This window comes from Dermacentor silvarum, chromosome 6 (genome assembly GCF_013339745.2).
Source record: "Dermacentor silvarum isolate Dsil-2018 chromosome 6, BIME_Dsil_1.4, whole genome shotgun sequence".
Classification (NCBI taxonomy): domain Eukaryota; kingdom Metazoa; phylum Arthropoda; class Arachnida; order Ixodida; family Ixodidae; genus Dermacentor; species Dermacentor silvarum.
The window spans coordinates 30,747,046-30,770,167 of NC_051159.1; the positions used below are offsets into that span (position 1 = coordinate 30,747,046).

A 23,122-nucleotide genomic window follows, 5' to 3' on the forward strand; every position below is an offset into this window, starting at 1 on the left:
CTTGCAACTTATTCGAGTCCACTCCTTTTTACCCTCGTCGCCATCTGTTGTATCTCCGACTTGCCATACGGAGCGGCAGCCAGTGCAAACAAGCACGACGACTGTAGCCGAACGAAGATAGCTTTAATCGATTACTAGCGGGAATATATACAAACTAGGGGCCACCCGTGGCGCCCTCCAGTACAACGTAATAACACTATAACACCATCGCTGAGCAAAAATTACAATGACTTAAGCGAAAAAAGATTAACACTCAAAAACCACTGAAATGCGCTCGTACGTGGGCACGAAGGGAAATAAACACTAAAGGATGATGGTAGAAGTCATAGTCATGAGCATGACTCAGGAAAAACGTGAATGACTCAGCAAAAAAAGATTAACACTCAAAAACCACTAAAATGGGTCCTGACATGGGCATGGGCATCTTGATCGTTCTTCTCTTGCGGACTGTGTATTTCTATATTTTTCTAAAGCATTTCATAAGGTATGTCATAGTTTACTAATGTATAAATTGCATAAACTTAACCTTGATCCCCAGTTACTTACTTGGCTTGAATATTTCCTGTCCAGTCGTTCTCAGTTCGTTTCTGTCAACAGCGATGACTCTCCCTTAATCTGGTTTCCATGGGCGCACCACAAGGCTCTGTCCTTGAACCGCTACTATTTCTAATCTATATTAATGACTTGTCTTCTTGTATTACATCTCATAGTCATCTCTTTGCTGACGACTGCGTAATATTTCGAAAATTAACTAGTAAAAATTAACCATGATACAGCCATTCTTCAATCTGATCTTTATGCTATCAGTTCATGGTGCAATACGTGGCGCATGGAAGTATACATAAGCAAATGCACGCCAATGCGAGTATACAGACGTAATAACACCCTACCAGCCTATTACATTGATAACATCCCACTCAATTGTGTGTCATCTTATAAAGACCTTGGTGTTCACGTCTTATCTGACCTTACCTGCAAGACACACATTGCGCACGTAATAAGCGACGCTAACAGATCGTTAGGTTATCTCCGACGAAATTTCTCACGTGCGCCGCAGTCTCTTAAACTAATGCTCATAAAACACTTATCCGGCCTAAACTGGAATACGCCGCCTCAGTTTGGGATCATAGTCAGAGTAACTTAATATATTGAGTAGAAATGGTGCAGAACCATTCCAGAACATTCACATACTCCAATTATAACAGAAAAGCCAGCATCACCACAATGAAATCTAACCTGCAATTAGCACCCTTAGCATCACGGCGTAAACATTTGTCGGCTCTTTCTTTTTCATAAGATATATCATCACCCTGTGTTACGAAACGAGCTTCTTTCGGTATCACATCACACATTACAAAGTTAGTATTCCATCTTGTAGATCCTACTCCTTCTTACACTCATTAGTCCCACAGACATCTGGTGAGTGGAATCACCTTCCCGTAACTGTTGCCTCCATAAATGATACTAAACGTTTTAACGCGACATTTCAGTTTGAGTATTCTTGTTTTCCCGTTGTTTATAACTACTGTTTGAATGTTTTGCTTACCATGAATTGTGCACTCGTGATCGTTTATGTACATAATGCATCTTGGTTTACCCTGTCTATGTGCGTTGAATTCACTAGATTGACTAACTAGAAATAATGTTTATGTACTCTGGTTTGTGATCCGCTAAAATTGTACAAGTATACTAGTATATTTTGGGTTGTTTGCTGCTGATGTGATGCATAATTTATGTTCAACTCAGTCCCCACTCCCCTCTGTAATGCCATTGACCCTAAGGGTATAATAAATAAAATAATTAAAATACATTTAGTGAAGGAAACACCAAAGGATTGTCATGGTCATGACCATGACTGGGCAAAAATCAGAAAGAATCAGCGAAAAAAGTTTAACACTCAAAAACTAATGGAATGGGTTCGGATGTGGTACGAAGTGAAGGAAAGGGCTAATGGTTGGTGGTGGAAGTCATAATCATGAGCACGACTAAGGATTTTGTCTTAACGTCTCTTAGGTGTGGCTAAAGGGACTACTGAGGACTCATGACATGAATGTCATGGTATGCGTGTCATGTAGGTCATGAAAGAGCCGCCTGCGTCTTGTGCTTTCATGGTCGTTTCGTTAAATTGGTAGGCTCCCCGTACACTGCTTCACATAACACCGATTCCCAGAGGGCGTGGGATCTGCCGGCTTTATCGCTTAGTCATTGTCGTTTTCGTTGAGTCACGCCCTTGAATATGACTTCCACCATCATTCTTTAGTGCTTCCTTCCCTTAGTATCCACGTCAGAACCCATTTCTGTGGTTTTTTAGTGTTAATCTTTTTTCTCTGAGTCATTGTCATTTCTGTTCAGTCATGGTCATGACTATGACTTATACCATCATCCTTTAGTGATTCCTTCACTTAGTACGCACGTCAGAACCCATTTCAGTGGCGTTTGAACGTTCATCTTTTTTCGCTGAGTAATTGTCATTTTTTCTGAGTCATGCTCATGACTATGATTTTTAGCATGATCATTTAGTGTTTCCTTCACGTAATTACCACGTCCGAACCCATTCCAGTGGTTTTTGAGTGTTCATATCTTTTCGCTGAGTCATGGTCATTCTTGCTGAGTCATGCTCATGACTATGACTTCTACCAGCATCCAATATCCCACGCCCTGTTGGAATCGGGGTAGTCGAGAACTCGAGAAGTGACTGAACTCGAGGGTAACTCGAGAAGATCGACCACAGAGAAGATCGAGCTGTTTGCGACAGGGCCGTACTTCAACATTCGCGCAATGGTAAAAGAAGAAACGAACTAAATGTGATGAATGTCACAGCCGAATAGAAAGCGATGCAATACTCACCTTCCACAGTGTCTCGCTGGCGTTTTTGTATTGGTTGAAAAAACACTTCGTTTTGTTTTTAAACGCCGCTGTATCATTAGAATCCAGACTTACGTTTGATCCAACCTTTTTGAATATCATAGCTTCAATAAAAAAAAATCATTTATGGTACTCAGCATGGTTATACCGTTATGCATGTCCGCTGCTAGAAAGAGTCACCACACAGCCGTCTTCACCTATACCTTCTTGCATCTGCAAACTCCACCGTACGCCTTAAGATTTTAAACACAACGTCTTTTTTTAAAGTGTCACCCGCATTTTACCGTATAGGTAGGTAGATTTCTAGCCTCTCTCACAAAGCACGAAAACCACTTTAAACAAGAATTAAATAAAAAAACTCGATAACAAAATCATAAGTTAGGGAATTTTAGACAATCTAGACAATGCAAGAAAATGGTTTTACATTAGAAAATTTCATTACGAAGTACGCCATACATTGAAATTACCCAACAAAGGAGGTCGATCGCGCAGCCGAAAGCCGCCCCGATTCAATTACCCTAAACGGCCAACTACACCTCGTACAGCAGTAAACTGGGTCTGCCTATCATCCTATTGATCTACAGTAGCTCGTCACATATATGGGAGCCTATGCGTCATCCGGGTGACTGTACCACCTTGAAGGACAGATAGCGCATGCAGGGTCGTTCTAGGCTTATCCTACACCCATGACCCGAGGGGTGATGCAATAGACTGCCGCGCGCAGTGACTACGCCTTCAGCACGTGGATGAGCACTGACTACATCGCGCTTGCACCGGGGAAGTTTCAGAACATCACGGCAGCAGAATGGAATGAGGCCGGCATTCACTAGCCCAGTACCAGCTTTCGCACTGAAATTACACGCTCACTCCGGGGCACTTTTACATTGATCGACGTCAAACGTAGGCTGAATCGCCAAACAACTAATTTGTTCCTCCTTTTCTGCTGCCTAATCATCAACGGTCATTGCCTCATTTTCCTGTCTTTTTTTGCACCGTCTTTGTCAGTATAATAAACGACGGGCTATCTGCTCTATGCCTTTACAAGGCACGCCCAGCTCTTCTTCTTAGGAGGCAGATTTAATTCGGGCGCATTTCTCAAATTGCTTTTTTTCGGCAATCACTGCACCGTATTTGATGATGCTTGTTGCATTTGCAGCCTGTGCAACTCTCCACAAGACGCTAGTCACATCGTCTGTCTTTCTATAACCATAACTGAAGAGGAAGTGAATGCGACGGCGTGTTTCTCGTCTTGCACGTGGAGGACGAGGTCTACCTGCGAAGTGCATTTCGATATGCCCATGCGTCACAGCAGCCGCATGCCTCATAACATCAACCAATAGACGTGAGAAATAAGTATCCTGCAAGTGTATCTCACCATGTTCAATGAATCTATGGCATTAATTTGGCAATCTGCTACATTGCAGATTGCCCTGATGCTGTTTCAAATTGCCTTAGTGACTGTTGGCTAACATACTGCAAGCTAGGTAGTTCGCCTGTAGTATTTCCATTCTTTAAGTCTTTGCTCTCGAGGATAAAAGTCACAGGCCTGCGCAGCACACAGCACAGTCACAGCGTAAGCTGGAGAACGGCTTCATAGCAGGTTAATTTTCTGCACCAAGCACTACAGGGTCTTCGCGGCGAAGTCTCTTCGCTTCGTTCTTACGAGAACAGTTTCAGCTGTCCGCCCGGCGTCGACGGCGAGCTGTGGCTTGTGCCGCCACACGTCGGGTTCGGCACAGAGCTGACCCTGACGTTGCCTGGTTGCAGCCGCGCGCGTAGCTCTACAATTCTCTTCTTCAGCAGAAGTTTGTATACTTTGGGAGTAGGCGCCATAACGTGTACTGAATAGTAAACACAGGCATCCAGACTACGTGGAGCACATGTCACATCTCTTGACCCATTGGCACGATGCGGTGCTGTTGATGACGATGATGGTTTATTTGCATCCCCTTTGAAGCGAGGTGGTGTCAAACAGTCACCTAGCCTACTTGAGTTAACCAGGTCCAGCTACGCCCATTGAACTGCTATATGCAATGGCTACAGGTCGGGACACCTGGCAGAATATAGCGCAACTGTAATGCAATTTTCGTACGTATGAATGGTGCGCGGTGCGCATGTAACATCGCGTGACAAATGGCACGCTACGATGCCAATGAAGATGATAATGAAAAGGATTTATTGGCATCCCTTTGAAACAAGCGGTGACAAACAGTCACATAGCCAGCTCATAATGATGATGATTATTATTATTATTATTATTATTATTATTATTATTATTATTATTATTATTATTATTATTATTATTATTATTATTTATTGGCAGCCCTTTGAAACATGGCGGGGACAGTCACTAGCCTGCTTGATTTATTCAGGTACACAATACATTTTTTTAGTATTTTTTAAATCCACAAACCTTCTACCTTGTACCGCTACCTGTGCGTCTGCTAGATGGCATGCAACCTGGTGTAATAATATGCAAATACAATGCAAAGTGTGCACGTATCGACGCTACGCGGCGCGCATGTCACATCGCGTGTTTCCCATAGCGCTAAGGTGCATTTAAAGGGCATTTTCTCGCTGCCGGGTAGAAAGCGCTGGCATGGCTCAGTAGTAGAGCAGCTGACTCCCACTCAGCGGGCGCGGGTTTGATCCCGGTGGGTAATGGGTATTTTTCATGCCCGGCGATAGCTGCTACAGAAACCACCGGCGGTAGCGGCGGACACCGTCGCCAAGCGAAACGGCTATTAGAATGAGCCCATAACAGCTTACGCTGTAAAAACATGTTGCCATTCTGTCACGTTCCGGGTGCAGTTTACGTCCGCTGCAATTTAGTATGCCGCCGTGCTTTTGAAGTGATATATATATACCCGTGATGTTTTATTATATCGACTCTTATTCTACTCCAGCATGCGGCTTGTTTGCTTAATCACATTTCGCTAAGCTGCTCTGCACTCATAGGTAGTTGCACAAGGAGTTTCCGTTTTTTTAGCTACTACGTATAATCCATATTAGGTTGCGGTACTAGGTACCGCATATTACATATCGACTTGCATTGATGACCTTACTATATGACACAAAAAAAATGTTGCTCAGATTGCAATGCTCAGCTTTGACAACGTATATGCTGTTCCTTCTAAACAGATTTTTCTGTTTATAGCGTCACATTAGCAAGTGTCAATTAGTTCATTTGATTTACTACTCTGCGCACGCACGTTGACTTCAGCTCTGAAGTTATAGATTGTGATGCCGTCCAGTCTCACCGATTATTACCTCATTGCTGACAAGTCTGTCACATAGTTCCCAACTTTCCTCTACCTCTTTTTAAATTGAGGGTTATATGAAACCTCAATTATATTTGGATAGTATCCTTCAGCCTGCGTAACACTTCAGCATAGCACAGTGTACTGATGATTTGGATATATTGCCAAATTAATTCGGTTTCATATTTCAGCAGTGGGCGTTCCCTCTCTACACTACATCCTACGGCGTTTGCGGAAGATGGCAATCATTATATGGAATTGGTTCCTTTTCGCGAACGCTGCGAATAAATCAAAATTTTCTATAGAAAAGACACCGTTGCCTAATCTGCAAATATGTCTTCCCCAGCCTTCTTTTCCACGCTTTCGAGCTCAGGTTGCCCCATGAGGACACTGTAGCGCTGTTAAACGATAAGGTACAGCCAGTTCTTCTTTTTGGGAGGCATATTTAACTCGGGAGCTGCAAGCTAAATGCTTGGCAACTACAATCACTGTACTGTAACCTTCGTCATGACTGGCCTCCGAATGAAGCATCCTGACCCATGCGCTAAACATGTAATAATGTAGCTTATTCTCACCGCTTGCGTCGAAGGCATGGAGCATTTCGTGAGCAATAAGCCCGCCGATGGCACCAAAGTTTAGGGAACTGCAAGCAAAAAGATGCCTGCAATTACTACGTGGTTAAAACAAAGTATTTTCACACGGCACTACTTCCTTGTATTACAGACATGCACTCAAAGACACTCGCAAAGTGGACGCGGCTTCCTAGAGAAGGAAATGTAAACTAACCGCGAGTATTTTTCTACGTGTAGCTCTTAACAAATCCTAATTTGGTATTTAGCGTCCAAAAGCTACATACGAGCTATATGTCATGGTGTTGTAGAGGACTGCGAATAAAATTCAACCACTTGGCGTTCTTGAACGCCCCAACCAATATCAAAAAGACAGAAATTCAAAGGAAGATGGAAACTTGAAATTCTGAGGAGTCGAACAAGAAATATGGCTTTAAACTAACATTTCGACAAGGGGATTTGAATGAAGCAATGTGTCTTTGTCGAAACGTTAGCCTACAGCATTCCTGATCAGTGGCTAAGGTGTTGGGCTGCTGAGCACGAGGTTACCGGATCAAATCCCGGCCATGGCGGCCGTACATCGATGGGGGCGAAATGAGAAAATACCTGCGTACTTAGATTTACGTGCACGTTAAAGAACCCCAGGTGGTCCAAATTTCCGGAGTCCCCCACTACGGCGTGCCTCATCATCAGGCACGCCGTAGGTTTTTAAAAAAACCCTATAATTTTTTACAGCATTCCAAGTTTGATTACTCCTCATCAAACAAATATAAACAAATCAGTAACAAATAAGCAGCTGTGCTTTATCACGCCGTTTATATCTGGGCGCCTCGACCATGAATGAGGAACACGACCTTGAGCTGAGTAGTCGAGCACTTTACCTACTGGGCTATAGCGGTGGATGCATATAGTATCGCACAGTCACATATGTGTGTAACATTCACATTGCCTTTCTATACAGGGTGTCCCAACTAACATGCAACAACATTTAAAAATATGCAAATACCACGTCACTGGACGGAACCAAAGTAACCTTGTTTGTGGTCGCTTGAAGATACTCAGAAAAATTTTTTTCCATTCCGCCTAATTACATATTTAGTCTTAATAAAATAATAAATTTCTGAAATGTTATATTTAAATACAAAGAGTAAATGAGAAAATTGTAGAGCAACAAAAAATGGGACGACGCTTAAGCTTCGCGTGTTGGACTAGAACGCGATAGCGTTATCGGGACCCGTTCGCATCGCATCATTCGCATCCGGCAAGTAGGCTTCATTCACTCCAACACTACACGTGGGAAAGCCAGATTACAAAGACCAAGTTAAAACCGATCCCCTGAAAGTCGGCTTCACTTTTAAACAGAAATGCATTGTAGGAAAGACGTTTTTCCAGGGCCAATATAAGTGGTCTTATAATAAAAAGTGAAGGCCGTAGCACCGCTTTGATTATTTTGTTAACTGTTTGTTATTGCCCCGACGTGCGCATGTGTCCAAAACGAATTAGCAGGCGACGTCCCAATTTGACCTGCCTAGGATGCGAGCACCCATATGGATATCATTTTCGCAAGTAAAGTACCCGAGTGCGCGGCTGTAGGTCTGGTAGAAATGCTGGAAAAAGGGTTTGTGCTTGAGTTTCCTCATAGCAGAATTAGGTTTTCTCGTACATTCCAATTACAATCCGAAGCCGAATGGTAAACAATCCGACGGCGAATCCGACGCCGAATGGTAAAGTCGTACTTTACCATTCTTCTGACGGATTTCACTGTAAGAAATTAAGTTTTTGTTCACCAGAACCTTGCACCACGTGGAGGGCCTGCGCGGTCGGGGTGGTTGGGGATGATTTTCTCCGCCAACGATGCTGACATCGCACGCCGACGCCGGACGCCGACGCCGGATTTTTTGCGACACCGGGGCCCTTAACGCTATCGCGTTAAAACTTCCGATACAGTTTTCTGTTGCTCAATATGTGCTACATAAGCGTTTTTCCGAGCGTCAAGGAAGCCCGCGAATACACGCAAAGTGCCTCGAGTGGCCATTCGCGCGGCAATTCTGCGTGTATTAGCGGGGCTTCTTTCACGCTCGAAAAAAAAAATTTTACGTAGCACGTATTAAGCAACAAAAAGCTGTATTGGGAGTTTTTCAAGCGAAACTTGTATACGCTAGCCTGCGGCGGCGACGTAACGTTAAAAAAGCAGCTATTTATAACAGACATTTACAATTTCCCGAGAACACTGTCGCACGGGAAAAAGAGTGAATCTGTCTAGGCTGGCGCGAGAGGCGCGTCCAGACTAGATTTACGGAGTGGCAACTGAGGAGCTGTAATGATTCGAAAATCATTCCACATTTTCAAATACCCGGAATGCCATGGTAACTGAATGATGGCATCAATTGGGATGGAATAGGAATGAAATGGGAGCTTAAGATTGCGGAACATAGTCCGGAGAGGCTAAATGCCTCCTTTTGGCGCCACTACAAAACAGGTAAAATGAACTACTCTTGACCAATTTGTTGCACTTCTACCTTTTTTGCTAAAAACGCGTGTTCTAGCATCCACTTATAGGTGACATCTTAGTGGTTGTACGTATAAACAAGTTAATGGTATACACATTCTACACTTCTGATTACGTGGTAACTTGTATTTGTTAAAATGTGTAAGCGTATTTAAATACAGCAATTTGTAGACAGTGTCTATTATTGAACTTTTTGTTAACAAGTTAAGCTTGCGAACACCTTACATTTGGTCAACGGCGGATTTAATGAACGCTGATGAGTTTTTCGATTTAGCGAGAGCATAGTTTATCGATGACAAACTTGTGCAGAGAAAATATTGCCACGTCGCAAGCGGTTGTACCCGGCGCGAGTCCATGGTTATTTGGAAAGCAAGCCATCGTTATTCCCGCACTGTCGAATATCGAGAAACAACGATAGCAGCAGGGACCAGACGTGTGCTGGAAAATGGTACCCGATTATGTGCCAATAAATGTGAAACAAGAAAGGGCAGCAGACCTGATCGATTCCATCGGATCTGAGCGCATTTACTGCGACAGCGGCATTATGCTACACAGTGAAAACCACCATCTAACTATTGGTGCCCTCTTCTATACTCAAATATTTGCGCATGCTCACTGCGGGGGTCACGCTCTTTAAATATTTTGTACTTTAGTTCATTACAGTAAATATTAATTAGAGAGATGACAGGCAACGACGCCCTTAAAGGATAATCATCATCTGCCTATATGTATGTATGTGCACTGCAGGACGAATGCCCCTCCCTGTGATCTCCAATTATCCCTGTATTCTTACCTCCCTCATGATTCCTTAAAAACAATCATCATCATCAGCCTATATTTATGTCTGATAATAAATAAGAAGCCGCAAAGCCAGTTTTTTCGTGTGCGAGAAATGTCCGGTAGGCTGTTTTAGGGACGCAGTCGCAGTGGGGTACGGAAAAAGTCTTGGGCGTGTTGCAGAAGGGGTATGGGTAGAGAAATCACGTAACCATATATACAAGTTATATTTATTCGTGCATTAAAAATCTCACATGCTCACTTTCTGTAACAGCTTATGATGGTCTTACTAGAGCACTGCACGGGCTTGGGCTTACCCGAAAGCCCCGGCCCAGCCCGGCTCGTAGGCCGGGTCGGGCCGGGTAAAGCTGTTTTTTCAGAGGCTCGGGCCGAGCTCGGGTACGGCGTGTGCTTTTTGACCAGGGCTAAGGCCGGGCTCGGACTTTCTGGTGGTCTGCATGTAACGTGCAGCGAGTTATCCTCGCGCGTCTCCACTCTAATAAATATGTTGCCCCGGCGCAGCTGGAAGCTAGCAGTGCTACTCCTGTGTACTTCCCGTTTCTCCTTCTGTCGTATTTTGCGCTGTCCAGAAAAGTCCAGAAACGTCGAAGTCGTCTCAACCTAGAGGAGCCATTGTATTCCTCACCTAAATCAATGAAAAAAAATGTTTTAAGCGCAGGGTAAGCGCGTTCGCGAATTGCTGATAATTCAAAGGCGAATTGGTAAAATCATGACTGGGAAGATAAGATAATTCGTCACGCGACTGAAATATGGCACTGCGTCCATCCATGATTGCAGGCATGTTCTCAAGCGGCCGCCTAGCATCAGCGCATTACGCTGCACCATGGAGGAACGAGAAGCTTTCTTTTTCAATTAATTCAAACCATGCGCTGCACTCACGACCGGTAGTGGCTGTGCTTCGGCTAGAGTGTACTAGAATACGGTTGAGGGGGACGAGCGGCTGGGGCGGCACATGCTTTGCAGTGAGGCGCCCGACGTGGAAACATAGTGTGGCGGCACTGCGATAGAAGTGGATTGGGCCGCATCAAGGTCGCGCCGGTCCCAACTGCTGGCGATACTGCTCGGCAGGGTCATTCGTACTACTTTGCGCGCTGGTATTTGCATTTCAGACAGCTCAAATGGTGTTGATAATTCCATATGACACGTATTTATGCCTTAAGAATAAATTCCTCTCATTCTATTCAATATTTTATTTTTTAATGCCACTCGCAGGTCTTTTCCGTTCCTGAGCCAGGTTCGGGCCGATTTTGAGCCAGGCCAGGCTGGGCTCGGGCCTAAGGTAAAGGGGTGGCGGGCCGGGCCGGGTGGGTAACGTAGATTATTTCCGGGCCCGGGCCGGGCCCGGGTATCGCCATAAATTTATTGGTCGTGTTTGGGCGGGTAGCACAATGTAAAAACGGGCCCGGGCCGGGCCTGGGCTTAGAAAATCGGCCCGTGCAGTGCTCTAGGCCTTAATGTACGTGCATTTGTGCTCACTTAGTATTTGTAGTGGGCTTTATATTGTAGAGGCCCTTTACGCACTAGGGTATAATAACAATCCCCTTACTGGTGGCGCTTACCTCAATGCTCTTACAGCTCTTACCTCAATGTCTTCCACCTGCGCTCCCTATGGATACGGACACGTTTCGCCGCCATCTAAGGGGTTAAATATATCGCTGTCTTGCTCGCCATTTGTGGGACTAGAGCACTGCACGGGCTCAGGCTTACCCGAAAGCCCGGGCCCGGGCCGGCCCGTGGGCCGGGCCGGGCCGGGTAGAGGAGTTTTTTCACGGGCTCGGGCCGGGCTCGGGCACGGCGTGTGCTTTTTGACCCGGGCCCGGGCCGGGCTCGGGTTTTTTGACGCTGGCCCGGGTCGGGCTCGGGCTTTCTGCGAGTTATTCTCGGGCTTCTCAACTCTGAAAAACATGTACTTTTCGGTCTCGGGCCGGGTTCGGGCCGGTTTCGAGTTGGGCTCGGGCCGGGCTCGGGCTTAAGGTAAAGGGGTGGCGGGCCGGGCCGAGCGGGTAACGTAGATTATTTCCGGGCCCGGGTCTCGCCATAAAAGTTTTCATCGGGCTCGGGCGGGCCTCCCAATGTAAAAACGGGCCCGCGGGCCGGGCCCGGGCCGCAAAAATTGGCCCGCGCAGTGCTCTATGTGGGACCTCCGTGTTGAATGGAGTGGCGCCATAGCGCAAAGTTTCTACCACCAATTGCGCATTTGTAGGCCACATAACTCCGGATGATCACCGGTTTCAATTACACGAATTATACGTACTATGGCTGAGCGAGCTCTCATAAATGCCTAACACTTTTGCTCGCATCGAGAAACACAATGCCGAGCTACGGCTCACTCAACGCCGTGCGCGTGGCTAAATCGATCTCGGATTGCGTCCAGCGTAGCACGGATAACGGCACCATCTGTGCAAGCGACACATGCATGGTCGAGTAATGGCGTCCTTGCTGTGCACAAAGATACAAACGTAAGGCACGTAAGTACCGTTGCAAAGTCATAAGCGGCAATATTATACCATGTTTTCCTGACATGTGGCTTTAAAGAGCCTGGTAATCGTCGCGCAGGTCAAGTTTTGTAAGCTATTGACCTCCCGACATCCCGACCACTCAGGCCGCTGACGATGCCGTGGCCGCCGGCAATTCAACGCATGCGCAAGCCATTTCCCCTCCGCTCCTCCTGCCCTCCCGCCTCATGCTCTCACTGTAGCCTCCTCCTCCCCTTTTCTCCTCGTGCGCACTTTCATCTGCCGCTGCGGTCGGCGTTCGCTTTCCTCTTTCGCTGTGCTCGCTCGCTCGGTTACGATATGTTGCAACGCTGACGCTCAGTGGAGGAACGGGCGCCTATGGACTGCGCTTTAAAAGTGGGTAAACGACAGAACAAACTGGAATTGAGACACGAAGACGTAGATTTGGGAGGACGATGACATGTCGTCGAACCACACCTTTCTTTAGAGAGGAGGATACGAAAAGGCAGCGAACAATTTTCCCTGAATGAGTCAGCCCGAGGCTGCCGTCTGCGTGAAGCGGACCCCAATGCAGTGTGTTTCCTCCGCCAGGTTGCCTTAAAGGTCCAAGCCTTGAGCATCAGCTCAACCCTAGAATCATCTTTGCCCCTGGCACGGCTAAGCCATGCACGGATAGACGCAGGAGGGTCCTAACCCACATGTGCTCGGGTGCAGTATATTGCAATACACCAAACGCCTGCTGACGCAGATGCCCCTGCGAAGGTAGACACAAAGATGGCTGTTCCTGTCGAACGGAACTAGAGACATTCGTGAATATGCGCTGCCAGTGCTCTTTTTCAAGCTGTTGCTCGTGCCAGCAACGTTGACGTTTCTCATCCAACTGCACATCCAAATCCTGGCTGCTTTTACCAAATGCAAAAATGTTTATTCTGTGACATTAAAGAAAATATGCAGGATAGGGTGACTTCTATATGCTTTTTATAATTCTGGAGGTAGTAGGTGTTCTTAGAGAAATTTCGAGGCCCGCTATACATATTTCAATGTTCTGAGCATCGAGCTCTTATAAACGACGCCTAAAACTGAAAAGAACTATAGAATCGTGCAAAGTGTTTCATCGCAACGCAATATATTAATTACCCAAGGAACAATTAGAAATGACGTAGCAACGCCTGTTGCGGTCGTTACATTGCACTAAAGTTAAATATATACATATATTTCCGGAAATATAGTTAACTTTGCAAGAACTACTCTGCTTCAGGCATATTACTGTACCTTCCACAGTATAAAAATAAATCAATTAACACACTTCCAACTTTTCAACTAACTCTACTAAGAAAGTGCAGCTTCTGAACTCTCATATAGCGAAATCTCTATACCATATTTTAGCCATAAAAAACACACGCCCTTTATTTTCCCCAGACGCCATAATTTAGTGACACATGCGCCATGAAAGCTGAGCGTCGCAGTCGATCAGATTCTTGCACATTCTATATTCGTGCCTTCACCTAATCTCACAAAAATATATGCAGAGAGTGTATATCTTACCGAGGAACTCCTCGCTGGAAAAATGGAGGACGGAACATTGCCCAAGGTATTTCTGAAATAACAACATGATCGGTGATTTTCCGAGAAACGTAGAAAACACGTCACTTATTTAGGGGTGTGCGAATAGTGATTTTTGAGACGGAATTGATTTCGAATCGAATAGTGCAAGAGGCGAATCAAATCGAATACGAAACAGTTTTCGAATATTTTTCGAACAATGAATAGCCAGCATCACAATTATTATAAAGCGATGTTCACATCCCAGTACTTTTCAAATTAGCAACTTCCTGATATTACATAATAACTTATTAAGCGTTGCATATAAAAGCACAAATTAAGCATTAGGAGCAAACAAGTAGTCTCTTCGCATGTACAGGACTTTTCAGAGAGCACGAACGATCGCTGTACCCAAGTGACCATGCCTGCTTCACTACGTGGTGAAAATTCAGAGACTATTGCTCAAATTTCATATTCATTTGGGCGCAGTTGACAGTTTAAAATATTCGAAACGCATTCGAAAAATGGTCGAATTTACTGGTAGTGATTATTTGATTCGAAGACCAAATCGAATCCGGTAGAATTCGATTCATTCTTCGAAAGTTTCGGTTACAAGCCCGAAAGTTCGCCGTCTTCTAGCGCCTCGCGGCCCAACAACGCGCGGCCACTCGCCATTGAGGATTGCATGAGGAGCTCGGCCAACCCTCGTTCGCCCAATAACCATGTTGTCCGGGCTGCTGCGGCGCAAGAAAGAATAAAAAAAGGCAAGCGTTTCCCAGGTTTTTAGAGCGCTGCGACTTTCAATTTGAAACTTTCAAGTTTCAAATGCGTTTTTCTTCTTCATCTTGTAGCATTTTGAGAGTTCGTGCACTAAAATATGTGCATTTCATGTAGCCTGATCATTATAAAATTAGGCATGCTTGTGCTTTAACATGTCCCGAATTTAAAGGAACAACTTCCAGGGTTTTCCACAAATGTATTCAGCAAGATATTTCAAAAGTTTCTTCATTGAGAATGGTCAAACTGAAACTCAACTTTGGAATTTTTGGCGAGACTAAAACAGAAATGTTATATTATATTTTTTGCTTTATGGAATTCTACTATTCATTGAGAGCAATATGAGCTATTTTTGTGTTTTCTTGTGCTCACAGTTCTCGCGTAATCTTGCACAAAATTGCACTGTTTTCACAAATGCATGGTGTGCAAAAAGTTTACGAAATGAGCTATCAGAGAAAAGAATTAAAAGCTTAATTCAGAAGAGGAGCTAAAGCTCTGTAATAATAATGATAATAATGATAATGATAATAATAATAACAATACTTTGATAATCGGGCCTGCCAAAGCTGAAGTGGGCTTGAACGGCAGTGCCTGGCAGACAGCGACAGAGCCATCAGTAACAATTTGTTAGGTTGTAGACAACAGTGAATAAAAAAAAAACAGACAGACAAAAACAAAAAAACAAAAAAACACGACAGGCTTCTTATCACGCATTAATGTGTCTAAGAGCCTTTCTGAGACCACATTTCATCTTCACGTCTTGTATGCTTTGCGAAATTGAATTAAGCATTGCGGGGACGTAATGGTTATGGAGTCTTCGACCATATCTAGTCTTACAGCGGGGTGTAACATAAATGTGGATGTTTCATTTAGCTGTAACGAGTATTAAAGAAAACGTTTTTGCGAGTAGTTTGTCGCCTTAACACTGCGGTTGAGCTGAAGCACCTGTGCGCATGTGAATATTTCATCTGCCCCGTAATTTCGAACTAGTACATCATCGAGTACACGGAGAACACTATGAAAAAATGATATTGCCAAACACTTGTGTGAAATGATAAGTATATGAAGATGCTAAAGGGGGGCATGGATTCAGATAAAAGCAGCGTTGTTGAGCCGTAAACCATAAAGCATACAGTATCGACATTAATTGGTTGCTTTTATTGCGATAGCAATTATATGGACATTTCAAGCGGATTTCTGCCATCGGCGTGAGGTTCCGTATTAAGTCCAAGGGAGATAAAATCGTTCCCGCGCGCCGTATGTGCGAGTGAAAGCGCGCGGGGGACCAGCGTTCACGGAGAGCGAACGCACGGCCGAGAGCAAACGCGACTTCCTCCATCGCGCTAAAGGCCTGAGGTGTATGGGAGGGAGGGAGGCGGGTCGACGCTGTGCTGCGGCACCAAATGCGTATCTTGCAAGCGGGCGCAACAGGAACTGCCGACGCAATCTCCCACGCGAAAGGAGGAAAGCGGGAAGGCATCGCGGGAGGGAGAAAGGGGGGGGGGTGACTTCTACTCTTCTAAGAACTGTGTACTTTGCGCCAGTGCGGGATTGTCACGCGCACTGCATCCTGAAAGCGATCTTCACACGACTGTGACCTTTGTATAAGCTGTGCTTTCCCCGCTCAGTTTCCGTTGAAGCGATAGACCACACGAACCGTCGCTCGCTGCGGCGGCCGCGCTCGTTCGCGCCAGCGTTTTGACAGTGGTTACCTGCGGTCATTCAGTGTAACCTATTCATTTTTGCTTGTGCGGGCTGACACCACGCTTGTTAATTCAGTTAGCAAGCGAATTTGTCCAAGTTTATGCAGCCGATAAAACTACTATCCCTACTCCGTATAGCTCTCTACTAATTTGCTATCGCAATTGATGCTTCGCCTTTGGGACGAAACTGCGACATTTTTTAAGCAGAACATAGCCGAAATAGCTAAAATATTTATACATATAATCACGGTACACACAAACTAGAATGAACCATGGTTTACGCAAGCATTAAAGTGCCTAACGAGCAAAAAGAAATATTTCTCTAATGCGGCCAAACAACGCGAATGTTTTGTCTTCAAGCCTAGTATGACACCAAAGGTGCTAGATATTCAACCGTTGTGTGCAAGGTCAAGGGTTCTATATAGTGAGTTGCCAAAAGTTTTAAAATTAACCAGACGAAATTCTCATAAGCATCAAATCCATCGCAAGGCAGCTATATCACAAAGCAATAATGAACGAGAAATAGACTCCAATTTAAAATATGGAGGTATCCAAAATCTAAGGTAGAAGAAGAGGAAACGTGAGGAGGGAAGTGAAAGACGTTACAATAAAAAAGGATGGCTGCCTTGTCATACTGAGATAATCAGGATGACAAGGTAGCCACTATTGTTCAGTGTAACTTAGAAAGTCTTCTCTCCCCACCTTCCCTCTTCTTCTATCTTACATACAATATAGCGGTAACATTAGTTTTAACTCTTGAACTAGAAACGCCCCCTACAACCGCACGGTGATGTATCTCCCATGTCATCCGGAATTTTAGTCTAGGTGGCACAAAGCACTCATCCGCAGCAGGCGTTCATGAAATTTACTCTAAGGTTCTGAAAGCATAAGGCATACTTCTTCAGCGTAACTTGGTTTTTCAACCGAAGCTTGTATTGCGTTACAGATTTCGGTGGCGGCGTAGTCACGCAATAAGTCACGTGTGAATGCCCATACCCGCATTGGATATGCGGATATTAGCCTGGGACAAGAGATAAAGAAAGAAAGAAAGAGGGAAAAAAAGAAATAAAGGAAGGAGCGTAAAATAGCAGGTGCGGGGACAGCTGCGCTCGCACCGGATCACGTGACGCGCGCGACCAATGAGGAAGGGAAGGAAAGGGGCTTGGAGTGCACTCCGCTGGGCTTCCCTCGCCTCAGATCAGTTTCGGCGCCCGGATGGGAAGGCCTCGCGTAGTGCGTTCCGCCAACGAGCAGGCTCCGTTTCAGCAATGGCGCCACGAACTAGCTCGGGAAAGGGCTCGTCGTCGGCATGCCGATTCTAGCGAGAGGGCTTCCGAAACCAACGCGAAAGGCCCTGAAAGAGCCGCGCACCCCGAGTTACGGGAGCTCGATGTTGAGGCCAAACGTCAGCAAAGAGCCGCCGACTCTGAGTTTAGGCCAAACGAAGCGGAACGCCTGCGACAGTGTCGTCTTGCCACAAGCTTTGCTTATCCCCATTTCCTCGACAGAGGAAGGGTTCAAAATTTTTATTCACACAGTCTCCTCTTAAACCTATAAGTCCAGATGACCTAATATTTCTCAGGGAAGTTTGTTCTAGCCTTCAAATAAGGTAACAGAGACTCCCCTTAACTGCCATTTCATCTCAATAACTATCCCTGAAAAATCACAAACACGTCAACTTTAGGCAGTGTAATGAATCAAGGGAGAAACAGAGGCAGCACCCGTTACTGGCCAGCTGTTCTATTTCCTCCTCGTCGTCTTCCCCCTAGCGCCCGCTTTCCGAGCGCGCGAGCCCCATTGCATCTCTACATCTTCATTACACTCGGCCACGCTGCTGAAGGTAGCTCTGGTGGTTGTGAGGACGTGCTGATGCTGGAAAACCATTGCATAGTCACCGTCGGAAGTAGAGGTCGTTTAGACCGTCCAGCGCGCCACCAGCTCCTCGGGAGGTCGGCACTGACTGCTGCGCTCTGGTCGCATGTCCCGGCGGCGATTATCTCGTCGCACCTGGAAAAACGGAGCAGGCGATCTCGGACTCTGAAGTACTGTCTGTCTCATAAAGCGGGTTCTGTCGCACTGGTTGCAGTCTGTCGCAGTGCAAAAGTCCTTCGAGGTGCTGAAACCTGCTGGTCTTGACAAAACATCGCGCGCAGCCAGATTGTCCTCTTCAAAAGCCGTACCATCGGCATGATATGATTGGCCTGCGATGTGCATCGTGAAAAGCGGTCTTGCGAGGTTTTGAAGGCTCGAAGCAGGGGACGGTTGTGTCTGCGCCTTTTGAGGTATCGTGTTGTGGGCATTGCGCGTGGATAGTTGCTTGTGCATCTTGCAGTCTCTTAGCAACGAATGAGTGTCTCCGCATTAGGCCAATGACTGCAGCGAAGAAAGAAGGTATGGTTCAGACGGGATCCGAAGTAATTCAAGTCTAGAATCCGTGGACAGATTGGTAGGGTGCTGAAGTGGTAGCGGTTCCACCATCGGTGTTCGACGAAATACTATGTGATGGTTGATCCTTATCCAGGGCACCGGAAGATGATTACAGACCTGCAATACCCAGCGGGAAAGTTGGCCGGTGCTCTTCAAATCGAACCTCCTTTTCGGTACCCGTCGTTCTGAGCTGAGCCCCGAGTAAGAACCCGGCGGGCTCCCGGCAGTGAGCCAGAGATCGGGTTATGGTCTGCCGAGTGCTATCTACCGCCTGGTGTGGGGCTGATGTCGTCCGGTGAGCCGGCGCCCCCATGTCTCCAAGCAAAGGCGAGCTTCGAAATTGCGTCACCGACTGTGGTGAATGTCATGTTATCTCGGACTCTGGCAGTGATGGTGCGGTGCCTGATGCCGAAGCAGAGTCCGACACCCGCGGCGGAAAAAGTAGCTCGCAACCGGGGTCTACAGCGGGACAGGCCGCGAGCCTCTCGGCAGAAACCTTGTTGGGTGCAGCTGCAGTGGCGAGATCGTGCTGCTCCCGAGCTTCGAGAGGTTGCAGTCGCAGAAGATCGGCTGGCGTAGGTGGCCATGACGAAGTAGGAGCGATGGTCGCCATGCGCTTCCCACCGTCTTCGGTAGAACCGAAGGCGACACCCGCTGAGCCGGTGTCAGTAGTGGGGCAGCCTGCGGACCTCTCTGTCCAGGCGTTGCTGGGCACTACTGCCGCGTCAAGGTGGTGCTCCTGCGGAGCTCCGGCCGCAAAGCAGTGCTGACCGGGCTCGTAGCAGGTATACGTGACTGTGCCGAAAGCAGCGATCAGAGCTGCACTCCATTCAGGCCAGGACCGCTGCTTGATGCCTTCGCTGTTTTCCCATGCCTTGGCGGCACCGCAAAAGCGTTTTGCTGCAGTCAGCCATCTTGTGTGTTCAGGCCAGGCATGACGATCACCCACGGCATTGATAGTTTCAAGCCAAAGGATGACGTCGCCTTGAAAGCCGCGGAACGCTGGTATTTCTACGAAAACCGGCTGCAGGGAAGCGTAGACGACATTCCCAGGCAGGACGCAACCACTGCCGAATGCGAAGGCGGTCGTCATACCCTAGAGCTTTTGTGTCAGCTTGGTGATGGCGTGGACGAGGGCATCGGTACATCCCTGTCAGGAGGCCATCAGTTTTGGCGCAGACTCAGACGTACCCTGCTTCGAGCCCTAAAAAGCTCGCAACACCGCCTATCACAATGGACATCGCCGACCAATCAAATACTGCCGACAGTATGGCTTCTGAAGAGCACAGCCCGGCTGCGCGATACGTTTTGCCAAGACTAGCCGGTTCGAGCACTTTCAAGCACCTTCGCACTGCGACCTAACGCAACCAGTGCTACCGATCCGGCATTGCGAGACAGACAGCGGTTCAGTGTCCGCGATCGCCTGTTTCGTTTTTCCAACTGCGTCTAGATAATCGTCGACGGGACCTGCGACCAGAACGCAACAGTCAGTGCCGACCTCCACAGAAGCTGCGTGTGCGCTGGGCGGCTCACAAATGACGACTTGAGTACCTGGACAAGTTGCGTGGTTGCGTGGACAAGCGCGACGGAAACTTGCAGCGTGGCCGAGTGTAAAGATGAAGTGAGCTTGGCGGCAGGCGCTCACAAGGCGGGCGCCAGAGGAGCAGACGAGGAGAGAGAGAAAATAGAACAGCCAGCCCAGGAACGCGTGCTGTCTCTGTTTCCTTGTTTCCTCTATAGCAGGTAATATATTTTCTACACTGAAAGATTATTTTTGCACTATTTCACCATTCACCATTTCGCCAGGAATGTCCGGTTAAACCCAAATGAAGTCATTTACCTTTAGACTTGAGCGTACTCTGCACTTTAACATTCAAACCGATGCCATCTTCCTAGACGGCGCAAACAGTATTGGTAAAGGACCGCACCAGTGCTTATAGGCAATGTTCCCCCAGTTAAACTTGAGCCAGCGTATTCCGAACTGCATCAAAGTGCTCTTAACAAACCACCCTAAGCCTATACCAATTCACAGCCAGTCACCTGCTTCTTCTGTAGTAGTATGAGGCGTCCCTCTGGGTTATATAGCAGATAGGTACGCACCCATCTGAAGAATGTTTCCTGTAAGTACTTCGGCCACACAACACTGGTGCGATAAATTACTAATGACCGTCAACCGCAAAAAACTAATGTCGTTCACCCGTTGCCGCCGGCCATTTCACTTTTCCCTATACAATAACTAGCTTGTCCGTAGAATTAGTACAATGGATTATGAGCATTGCAGTCACCATCTCTGACGATTTGTCTTTGCGAGTTATTGTTTCTAAATTTATTTTGCGTTCAAAAAAAGCTATTCAATTCTTGAAGGGATATTTGCGCCATGCATCACACAGGCCCAACTGCTTGCTTCTAAACGATGAGCAAAACGAGATCAAGGTGAGAGCAGGAGCCAACGTTTAGACAAGTGCGCTTGTTTTTTTCAAGGTGACATATGTTCTCCTCGGCAAAGTATATATAGATACCTATATGCAAAACGATAACATAGGTACCTATATATTGGCATATCACATATGAGCTTCACATATGGGCACATATCAGCTGTGGCTTGGGGGTTGAAAGAAGAAGAGAACGTTTTGCTTGTCGGGTTCCGGTAAACACATGGACTCCTGGTTGTATCGGCTGTTTCGCCCGTGTCATTACTGATGGAAAATGCTGGGTAAATGCACCTTCGCTCCTAAGTTTGGCTGTCACTCCTAGCACCTTACAGACAACCACAGCTCCCACAGCAAGAAGCAGCCGCCGCTTGGAAGGACTACCACCCTAACTGGGTCACTTGTCATCCAGACTAGAAATAAGGATGTGAACAACGACTTCAAACCGGGCGAGCCAAACCCATGATACCCAGTCTTCTATACCACATTTTTTTTCATGCGCCACAGACACGCAGACCGTACCACAGAGACACTTTTGAGGATGTTTAAGACTAGCTGGACCACTTCGATCGGGTTGCCAGCATCAACGAGTGGGATGATGTTCGCAAGCTGCGGAGAGTTTACTTAGCGTTGGAAGACTCTGCGAAGACGTGGTACGAGAACCATAAGGGTTCCTTTGCGACATGGCAAAAGCAGAAAGAAATGCGCGAGCAGAACAAGTCAGCTCTTCTAGGAACCAGCGACCCAACGAGAGATTCTCGATGTTTGTCGAGGACATGCTTCGTCTTTTCAGGTGTACATACCCTGCACTGTCCGGGGAAAAGAAGGTGCGACAGTTAATGCATGGAGTCAAGGAACAGCTTTTCGCCGGACTCGTACGTAATCCACCAACCACCATGGCCGAGTTCGTGAGTGAGGCAACCACGATGGAGCGTACTCTCCAGCAGTGGTCGTAACAGCACAAACGCCACGACATCACGGCTACTGCATGCTCTGTTGGGTTCGACAGGGAGAAGCAGGCCCTCGCATACTTCATACGAAGTGTGCGTGACGAACTGCGGCAACTCCAAGCAGTGGGACCAGTGGGACCACAACCACCTGTGACAGCACTTGCGGACGTCATTGGGAGTGAATTCAGACAGTCGTTGCAACCACTCGCACCTCCAAGACCTGAGATCCCTGTCCTAATATGCGGCGGCATTGAGGGCTCCTGCGCCACCATCCACAGGTCCCATCAAGCCGACAGTGGACCAGGCTACACATCTATTCTAGGACACCCCGTCGCATCTGCTACCCGACTCAAGGTACCCGAAAATACCTACGTATATACCAACTGGTTCAAGAGAGAGCGCTACTAAGGCAAGTGTATGGTGCACGTCGGATGACCGTCCGCTCTGCTACCACTGTGGGGAAGTGGGTCACGTGTACCGCGGCTGCCAGTACCGCCAGCTAGGTCGCCACGCCTTCCACCCTGACGCGCGATGTCCCCGCTACGGTGAGCGTCCCCGCAAAATCAAAGCGTATCTGACGGGCCAGCGAATTCATTGGACTAATCAGCGCCGCCAATCGCGATCGCCATCCCCTCGCCGGTCCGTGTCACCTAGCTTGCCCTCACTGAGTCCCCACAGGGGAAACTAGGAAATAGGAAGAATATTTGTCTGTATAGGAACACGTGATTGTATTTCATGTAGTCCTGTAAGGGGTATAAAGTTATCTTTTTTGTAGACAACGTTCTTTTTATTTGTGTAATATGTATAAATTTTGTATAATTTCCTAAATGTTATAGG

At 46.8% G+C, this 23,122-nt stretch overlaps 1 long non-coding RNA gene across 1 annotated transcript; it reads right to left on the minus strand.

The window, feature by feature from the left end:
* Positions 1-2,881: 2,881 nt before the first annotated feature.
* On the minus strand, positions 2,882-14,078 carry LOC125946215 (uncharacterized). Its single transcript, XR_007467464.1, has 3 exons — positions 14,003-14,078; positions 6,701-6,768; positions 2,882-2,969 (listed from the first exon to the last, which is right to left on the minus strand). It is a non-coding gene; the product is annotated as an uncharacterized LOC125946215 (long non-coding RNA).
* Between the last annotated feature and the right edge of the window lie 9,044 nt (positions 14,079-23,122).